The 9950-nt window shown below is 36.4% G+C and overlaps 1 long non-coding RNA gene across 3 annotated transcripts in view; it reads left to right on the top strand.

Annotated features, from left to right (window-relative positions):
- The first annotated feature begins 420 nt into the window (after positions 1-420).
- The window catches only part of LOC150101058 (uncharacterized), a 75603-nt gene continuing 66073 nt past the window's right edge, over positions 421-9950 (top strand). For 2 of the 3 annotated variants that reach the window (XR_016549156.1, XR_016549158.1), the window contains exons 1-2: positions 421-550; positions 2077-2140. This is a non-coding gene — a long non-coding RNA (uncharacterized LOC150101058). The remainder of the gene's footprint in view (positions 551-2076; positions 2141-9950) is intronic. The other variant, XR_016549157.1, reaches the window with a different exon arrangement.

The raw sequence follows: 9950 nt of genomic DNA, 5'->3' as shown, positions 1-9950 counted from the left end.
TCTCATTGTAACGAATGTTTTTCTTGATAAAGATTGCAGTACCTCCACCTCTGGCATTAGGTCTATCATTTCTAATTAAAGAGTAATTTCTTAGCTTGGGATTATCACAGGGCCGCAGATGTGTCTCATTAAGGATAACAGGATATCAATTTTATAGTGGGCAGCAAATTCTTGGAGTTCTAGAATGTTGTTGCTGAGTCCATTAGCATTCCAGAACGAATTTTAATGACTAATTACATTGTTTGTATTATATAAACAATTGTATTATATAAATAATGCTGGATATTAGATCCAGCATTATTTCACTAATTAAATATCCTTGTTATTAATATTAAATTAAATAAAAGACTAGTTAAATATCCTTGTTATTATTGCCTCTTATCCTCCATGATAGGCGACTTTAGTCGCCAAACATAATTCGTTATAATTTTTATAATCTCTGGTTCAATGTCTACAAGCTTATCTGGTGTGAACAGGTTATCATGCAGTACAATCTATGCACATACGATATAAATGTATCCTTTATTATAGTTAAGCGCAATCATGGAAAGTAAGCTGGACATGTTTTCTTGTTTGTATTTTACTTTTGATACAAATTCGAATTATTTACCGTAATTTTTTTCTTATGTTATAAAGATTACCGTAGAAAAAGAAATAGGCCACATTACTTCAAGTAATTCGGCCGCGGCAGGGCCATATTTACACTTTTCCAAAGACGAGCGGGCCCGAGGTGATAAAGTGCACTGGGACTCCTCCCTCATTGTGTGAACCCTTAATTAGGCCCTAATTTTTCGTCCTCTCCGCTGGAGTCTCATACGCAGAGGCGTAGCTAGGTGGGGAGGGGGGGGGAGAAGAATCCACCCGGGCGGCACTTTGAACCTTTTTAATTTGCAGTTAATTCTAAAATACAGTCTCGAGAACTCATTTCCAAATATTGTAATACTACTGCGAATTTTCCTCACAATTGCTGTAAGTGTTGCTAGTTGTGAGAGGAGTTTTTCTAAAAATTGATTAAGAATTACCTACATTACTGTGCATTAGACTTCGTCAATGTCATCGACGATTTTGCTAACAGAATAGCAAGAAAAATAACATTTTAGAATAATAAACTATAACACTTTTTATGAATGTTAGTCAAGTGAGTTTTAATTTTTCGTCCTACTAGTTTCACCGATTTTTGCTATCGGCATCTTCAGGGATACAATTGATATGAAATAAGTGATAAGAAGGTAACTGACAGTTCTAATTCATACAAAATTAATTTGTATGAATTAATTCTGTTAATTCATTAATTAATTCGGCTGCTATGGTCGCCCGTTCAACAGGAAACCAAGGTCTAATCCTACCGGAAATTTGGAAAACTTTAATTAGATTACTAAACATCAAAGAAATGAACTTTTACGCCAATTACATTATGTCTCGTAACAAATAAATCATGTTCCCGAGACACGCGCATTGTCTCGCACAATACTAATTTTGTATGAATTAGAACTGTCAGTTAAAACCTAGTCTTTTACCTTCATATCGCTTACCATTGTATCCCTGAAGATGCCGATAGCAAAAATCGGTGAAACTAGTAGGACGAAAAATTAAAACTCACTTGACTAACATTCATAAAAAGTGTTATAGTTTATTGTACAAGTAGTCAAGAAAAGAAAACCCCAACGTTTTAGAATGTTGGAATTAACGTTTTACTTCAAAAATAAACATAGTGTTTTAATTTATTTCCCTATACGTCATTTTGACTTTTTGTAGTATTTTTGGTGTGTATTGAGTGGCAAACTCTAGCTACGCCACTGTTCATGTGCCTGTGCATAAGTATGGTCCTGGGTCACAGGCTGGTCTGATTGTTGGTAGTTTGCTGTTCCAGGCAACAAACGTATTCTGTTCAAGCAGCAAAAGTTTGTTTGCAGAAAAGAAACTGTCCATTAAAATTATAAGTGAAATGCAATTAATTCATATTTGTAACTGATGCTAGCAATTAATTTATATTTATAAATTGTTAAAAGTTGAAATCTAGTGTTTTGTTTTTGATTATTTTATTACCCAATTGTTATTATTATTATTTTTTTCCAGAAGAATCTGCATTTCCCCATGGTTCATTCTTTGATGATGTGAAAACTGATACCTGTCCAAGCAGGTAAACATAATTCTCTTTAATCACTGTGTTGCTTTGTCTCATTAAATAGGAATTGAACTAGTTAATTCCAAAATGCTGAAACATTTTTTTTTTCAAGTATTACCCTAAGTGTTGTGAAAATCATGACAAATACAAATGTTGAGTCACATTTTTCTGTACTTCTCTGTGCCTTTAACTGAAACTCTTAGTACTTTCAAATGTCATCTAGATTTTGTAAAGATTAGCATGTTTTAGTTGTTGTTATTTTAATACAGGCATCTCCACGGAGTCTGAAGATCCATCATGGGAGACCTACAATGACCATTATTCACATAATAGCTAACATACCTATCAGTTTAATGTTACAAAGTGTAAGGTTTTAAAATTTGGAAAGCAAAGATGGGATGCAGAGTGTAGGATTGGTGGGGGTATTTTGGAGGAGGTGGAGCAGATGAAGGATTTAGGGGTTGTGGTAGATAGAGACTTGAAATTTTGTGGACATTTTGCTACAATTGTGAGGACGACACAGTGGATTATAGGAATGATGCGTTGGACACTGACATGTAGATGTAAGAATGTTTTGATTCCATTGTACAAGACTATGATCATGCTGTATATGGATTAGTGTGCACAGATTTGGTTGCCAGGCTTTCAAAAGGATGATGAAATGTTGGAGAGGGTGCAGAGACAATTGACTAAGTTGGTCTCTGGAATGTGGAATATGAGGACAGATTGAGAGGATGCAAATTACAGGACATTGTGGATAGAAGGAGGGGGGGAGGGAATGATCGAGATGTATAAGTTGGTAAGGGGTAGTTGCCAGATTAACGTGGATGAGATTTTTCATAGAGTATCTGGAGACAGGGAGAGAACAAGAGGCCATCCCTGGAAACAGTATAAATGTGTTTGAGCAAGGAGGTGAGGAATATATTTTTTGCATGGAGAGTGGTGGGAGATTGGAATGCATTGCCTGAGAGTGTGATGAGTGCAGGGATAGTAAATGCATTTAAGTTGAGGTACGATGAGCTGTGCATGTGAGAATTGGACGTCCCACAATCAGTCTCTTGACTCCATGGAAGTTTGTTGATGATGATGATAATAATAATACCTCTCAAACTCATTCAAGATAAAGTACTTATCACCACTTTTGGCAAACCATTCCATTCATTTGCTTCTCTTCACTCTTCTCTTCTCTTCCTTTGCTACTCTCCATGCAACAAATTTATTTTCCCCTTTATTTCCTGTCATGTATTAAGAAATTTTTTCTGCATCAACCCTGTAAAATTGCATTAATAATCTACATGTTTCTACCATATCCTCTATTTTCGGTCTTGTCCACAGGCAGAAAATAGAGGATATGGTAGAAAATAAGGAAATTTCTGCTATTTCCTTATTTTCTACTCCAGAAATGAGGAAAGAATCCAGACATCTCTTACCATTTTAGTAACACATGTCTGGATTCTTTCTGCTATTTCCTTATTCCCAAGAATAAGGAAATAGCAGAAATTTCCTTATTTTCTTCTGTCAGCTTCCTGGTAGAAGATCGGTGTGCTCTGCAGCCTGGTTTTGCTCTTCCTAGGAAGATTTGGTATCAGTCAACAGGATCATAACTAACCACGGTAGATGTGGCTACCTACTACATAAATGAGGCTGTGCACCACCCTTATTGTGATTGTTCTGCCGTGGCTCAGATGATTACTCATATTGTGAATGATTGCCCAAGACTCCAATTTCATGGTGGTGGCCTACAGGACATCCACAAGGTGACGGATGAGGCCTTAGATTAGATTTCCAGTCTGGACAGACAATTTGGGATTTAGCCAACCAAATTGTATTCTTATGGCTTAAACCAATATAGAAAATGATAGCACAACATGACCAAATTTCATGCCGGCTGGGGAGTCGCCCGGTTAAACAAGAGAACAGCAAAAAGTCAGCTACTGGAACAAATCTGAAAGCACACCCCAACTCAACATCACCATAGTTAAAGATCGGTACTATCAACATAAGAAGCCCGAATGGCAAAGAAATGGAGCTAGCTGAGGAATTAGATAAGTACCAAATCGACATAATAGGGGTGACTGAAACAAAAAAGACAAAAACTGTGAGATCTTTCTGAGCAATAAATACACAATGTTATATTCAGGAAATGACAATCAAGAAAAAGAAGGAGTAGCCATAGTATTCAACACAAAATACGAGGCTGATCTTCTTGAATGGCAGGCAGTCTCGAGTAGAGTGATGTGGCCAAATATCAGAATGGGGAATTGGACAATGAGACTTATTTGTGCCTACAGTCCCACAGAAGGTTCTACTAAGATAGAAGTGGAGGAATTTTTTGATGCTTTAGCATCTGACACAATGAAAAAGGAGAAGTTGGTCCTTGTTAGGATCTAAATAGCAGAGTAGGAAATGATTGTCAGACATACAAAAATATTTTGGGAAAATTTGGAGAAAAGAGCAAAGCTAATAATAATGGAAATACCTGTTGAATTTCTGCTCAGGACATGGACTGGTTATTACTAACACCATGTTCCAACATAAAAATGCACAAATTCACATGGAGAGAAGAGGCAAGGAATAAGAAAAGTCTCATTGACTATGTTATTGTTGATAGTGATGTTTTCTCCCTGGTGCAGGACACCAGAGTGTACAGAGGATTTGAAATTGGAAGTGATCACTATTTAGTCTTGAGCAGAATAAAATTGAATTTCATATTGAAAAGAATAACATGTAAGAAAGTTTTAAAGCGAATGAAAGTTGAGCAGCTCTCAGATGTGAACTGTAGACTAAAATACACAAAGATTATTGAAGAAAAAATGAAAGAGTTTGAGAACAGGAACCAAACCTTGGAGATTCAGTGGCAAGCCTTGAAGAAAACATTGATTGATTCTGCCAGAGAGGCATGTGGTGAGGTTATCTGTAAGGATAAAAAAATCAGAATTCCCTGGTGGACACAGGAAGTTAAAGAGGCAGTGAAGGAAAAGAAGAAAGCATACCAAAAGTTCCTGCCAAATAAGTCAGCTTGTGCTCTTAGAGAATATAGAGACAAATGCAAGAATGCTAAACACTGTGTTAAACTAGCTAAACAAAAGTCATGGGAAGGACTTCGGCAAGAACATAGAAAATATATATCAAGAAGGTGGTAAGATATTCTGAAGGTTGTTGAAGAAGCTTAGAAATGGAGGAAAGAGTGCTGTAAAAGGAGTTAGAGATGATAATGGTGACATGAAAACAGGAGAAAAAGATATCCTTGAAGTATGGAGTAATTACTTCGAAAAATTGCTAAATGAAACAAGCAGTGATAGCACAGTGGTAAAAAAACACTCAACAAGCATACAGTCAGGAATACATATTCATACTTGAAGTAGAAAAGCCATCAAAGGCTTGAAATGTGGAAAGGCAGCAGGAGTAGATGATATTTGACCAGAAATGCTGAGGTATGACACCATACAGAGGTATGGTGTTATAAAAGTCTTACAGTGGCTGCACTGCTTAGTTCAGAAAGTCTGAAAAGATGGACGAATTCCTGATGATTAGAGTAGAGCTCTTATAGTACCCATATATTCTTCTGGTTCCCATCTGCCATATGGCCGGGGGAGGGTAGCTATATGCTACCATTCTAGGGAGAGATGATTATGAGCAAGGAGGTTTCCTGTTGCCTTCCTTGCCGTAAGTATTTATGACTGTAACCTGTGTGTTCACGGGGCTTGTTTGCCTGCTTGCGGGATGAAAAACCCCAGATAAACTGGCAGAAAAAACCCTGCTGCCCACGCCCAAGACCGGCTAACTTGGCTATGGCTGAGGAAGATCCTTAAGCTCCTCACGTCGTGGATGGGAATCGAACCTAGGACACTCCTTCCCCAGGCATATGGTTGCAAAGCGCAAAGCCATTAGGCTAACTGCGCGGTACCCATATATAAAAAGGGAAATAAAACTGAATGTGAGAATTACAGAGGTATTTCCCTACTGAGTGTTCCTGGCAAGATCCATACACATATACTTGAGAAACAGTTGAGAAGAATTGTGGAAGAAAAGCTTGGTGAAGAACAAGCTGGATTTAGGCCAAATAGAGGCTGTCAGGATGAGATCTTCACTTTATGACAAACAGTTGAGAAAGCATGGGAATATAACAGAGATCTGTATTTCAGTTTTTGTTGATCTGGAAAAGGCATATGACAAGGTGCCAAGAGAGAAGCTATTCAATACACTACAATTATATGGTGTCAATGGAGCATTATATCAAGCAGTACTTAGTCTGTATTTGAGTTGTTAGTCGGCAGTTAAAATTGAAGGAAGTACAGGAAGATGGTTTAATGTTAAATGTGGTGTGAGACAAGGATGTACATTATCCCCTCTGTTATTCATTATCTACATCGATCACATTATGAAGGAAAGTGGTATTAAACATGATATCAGAATTGGAGATGTTAATGTCAGCTCTTTGCTTTATGTGGACGATGTTATACTTCTAAATAAATCTGCTACAAGTGTGCAAGATTCCCTGACTAAATTGAATAGCTGTTGTAATGGGTATGGTATGAAGGTCAGCATTAAAAAGACAAAGACAATGAAAATAGGTAGAATTGTTGAAAATGTCAACTGTGTTGTGAACGGGGAACCTGTGGAACAAGTAAAACATTTCAGCTACTTAGGTAGCTGAAATGTTTTACTTGTTACGATTTTTACTGAAGATGGTAAATTAAATATGGAAATAGACAACAGAATCAACAAAGCTGGTATGGTGGGAAGTCAATTGAATAAATTCATACGGAATAAGAGAGAAATTAGTCGGAACACTAAATTAGCTGTATACAAGACAGTGTTCAAACCAGTTTTAACTTATGGATCTGAGAGCTGGGTCAGAAGTAAACCACTTGTCCAAAGACTAGAGACCACAGATATCAGAGTCCTGGGAAAGATTAGAGGCATGAACAGAGGCATCAATGGCAATATCATATTAAAAACAAGGATATTAGGAACGAACTTGACATTGTTGGCATCCAGGAATGCGTTAGCAGAGCTAATCTCAGGTGGTATGGTCACTTAAACAGCATGGGTGAGGAAAGATTAGCAAAACAAGTGTTCTCTGCCAGGTTGGAAGGAAAATGACCCAGAGGAAGACCAAGATATAGGTGGATTGATACAGTACAATGTGTCTTAGATGATAGAAATATAAGATCTGATAATGATAATATTGGTGTCTTGACAAGTAAGAGAATGATTTGGAGGAAAATTGTAGATAGGAAGTTAGTAATGATGTAAATTTTTCATGCAGTACTATCATATCCTGTACACCCCCTTGAGGATACATATCAGGAATTTGATGATGATGATGAGATTTTCATCATATGTTTCTGGAGATTGTGATTGTACATTTCACTTGTCAGTCTCACAAAGCCATATGCATAAATAAATAAATAAATTCCCAAGAAACCCAGGTATTCATACCTTCCTTAGCTTTACTTGTCAGTGTGTTCTTCAACATCCAAGTGATTCTTTGAGCTCTTCTAACTATTTTTGCTTCTGCTCCCTTCTACCATTACCCTCAGATCCCTAGCTTCATCAGTTTCCTGCATTCCAGTTCTGTTGATGTAATATACAGCTTGTAATAATTTCATCATTCACATTATACTTTACAGCATTAACTGAAACTATTATTTTTTGTTCACTCTCATTCTAAATCATTGTGCATGCATATCTCTACCATCACTTTTAATGGATTCTATTCTTTAATACCATCCATCAGCCATCCTCTTATGTCCATCTCTGCACACTCCAGTTTATGTCATAGAATTCTTGTTAAATGCCTTTGCAAAGTCGAGCAGTAACATTGGTCTAGCCATCTGCTTTATTGAACTCAGCTTTATCATAGAAGGCAAGTAAATTACTAAGACAAGGTCTATCCTTCACAAAGCCATACCACTCCCTGTAGAGCATTGTATTTTTATTCACCCACTTCTGAATTTTGCTTTTAATCCACTTTTCCATTACCATAACCACTACTACACCTGAGATACCAGCTGATTTGTAGATTGCCATCTTTGCCTTGGAGTGCTCTGTATGCAATGAAACCTTTTTTATTCCACTGGGGTAAAATAAGTAGCTTGGTCAGAGGTACTCTTGTATCTTCTATTTTAAGTTGAGATTTTGCAATATCTTAAACACCTCTAGTTCCCTCTGTTCTTATCTGTCCATGTTTCTGCATTATCTCCACCCGAATAATGCACCTTTGAACAGAACAATATGTCTTTGTTCTGTTCATTAGTTTTCTAATCACCTTTCTATTATGTTCCATCCACTACCATTTTCTGTTTCTGGAACTCTTGCTTAATGACACTTTAATTTTACTCCCACATGATTTTTCCTTTTCCCATTTTCAAGGTATAGTCTGATACTTCTTCCCTCACTTACATTTGACCATTTTCCATGAATTAGCGATATCCTAGGCCATTTTCCTATACTACAGCATGCTCTAAGCTGTGTCTAATCACTAGTTCCACATATATGCCATTCTTACTGAAAATTACACATGTTCAGCAAACTCCCCAGTCAGGACTGATGACTCTCTCTCTCTCCATATGGAAGAATTCTCTGATGCTGTTATCAGATCAAGCACTCAAACTCATATGCAATTTTACACAGTTATTTCTTAGTTGCATAAATTCCATATCCTTTCTTGTCATATGTCCTTCCTTCTTCCATTTTGTGTCCCCATAGTTAATATCTCCCATACTAATTACTGTCCCTGCAATCATTAAACTAATCTGCCTATGCATATCAGCTGCATCGTCCTTTGCACACACCAGCTAACAGCAGGTGGTTATATATTTTGTCCTGTTGGTGTCTATCTTACACGAGATAGTTCCAAATGCACTGCCTCCTGCAACTCTGCTTTTTTTCCTCCTGAACTTCTGCTCTTCTTAGTTGCAGATTTTCTGCTATCATCAGTTTTAGCAGTAATCAGTCATGTTCTATCTCTGCTCTTCTTGTGCACATGCATACAGACACCCCCACACAAAAAAATATTTAACCCCTAATAGCTCTTATTTCCATAATTTTGTGTTTTCTCAAAATACATTAAAGTGCATTCCATTAATTATAAGTCATTTTGTCCATCAAATTTGGTGTGAGTTTAAGAGAATGTAGGACAGACTGGTGTGAGTGATGCATGATCTCCCTCAATGAGCCTTTGACTTCCTGGAGGTCTCCGATGATGATCATAATATGTATATGACCTAAGCTAAATTATATGTGAAAATTAATTTTGGCTATCAATTTTAGAGATCTAATTAGATTTAGTTTTAAGGATTTTTAGAGTTAACACTTAATCTTAAAACTAGTATAATATAACAGAATAATTGTAAGAAAGTTTAAAAAAAAATTTTTAATTATTAGTTTCATTTCAAGTTCATCTTTACACCTGATGCAGTTATCATCTGCTCTCTTTTTTTTTTTTTTTTTTTTTTTTTTTTTTTTTTTTTTTTTTTTTTGTGAAAGGTGTGTAATGTATTTTGCTTTGAAAATAAGTTGACATCAATTAATGTAATTTGGTTTTCTAGTGGGCTTTTTAAAGTTTTTCCAATCATAAATCAAATCAAGGAATAGAAAGTACGTGTATTAAGAACATAAATGTCAAATACTTTTCAAGATAACTATTGAACATTTTATATCACTGAATCAATGCATATAAAGAATATTATTATTAGTTAACATCTCCAAGGACTCATTGAGGGAGGGTACTCTACTGCACACAATTCACAATGTCCACTAGTTAATCCCCTTCCACACAATGTTATCTACTGCCCACCAACAATAGTATTTGTTGCCT

The sequence above is a fragment of the Typopeltis vanoorti genome, chromosome 12 (assembly GCF_054136105.1).
Source record: "Typopeltis vanoorti isolate ZY-2024b chromosome 12, IOZ_Tvanoo_1.0, whole genome shotgun sequence".
In the NCBI taxonomy this organism is placed as follows: Eukaryota; Metazoa; Arthropoda; class Arachnida; order Uropygi; family Thelyphonidae; genus Typopeltis; species Typopeltis vanoorti.
This window is presented reverse-complemented; position numbering and strand designations above follow the sequence as displayed.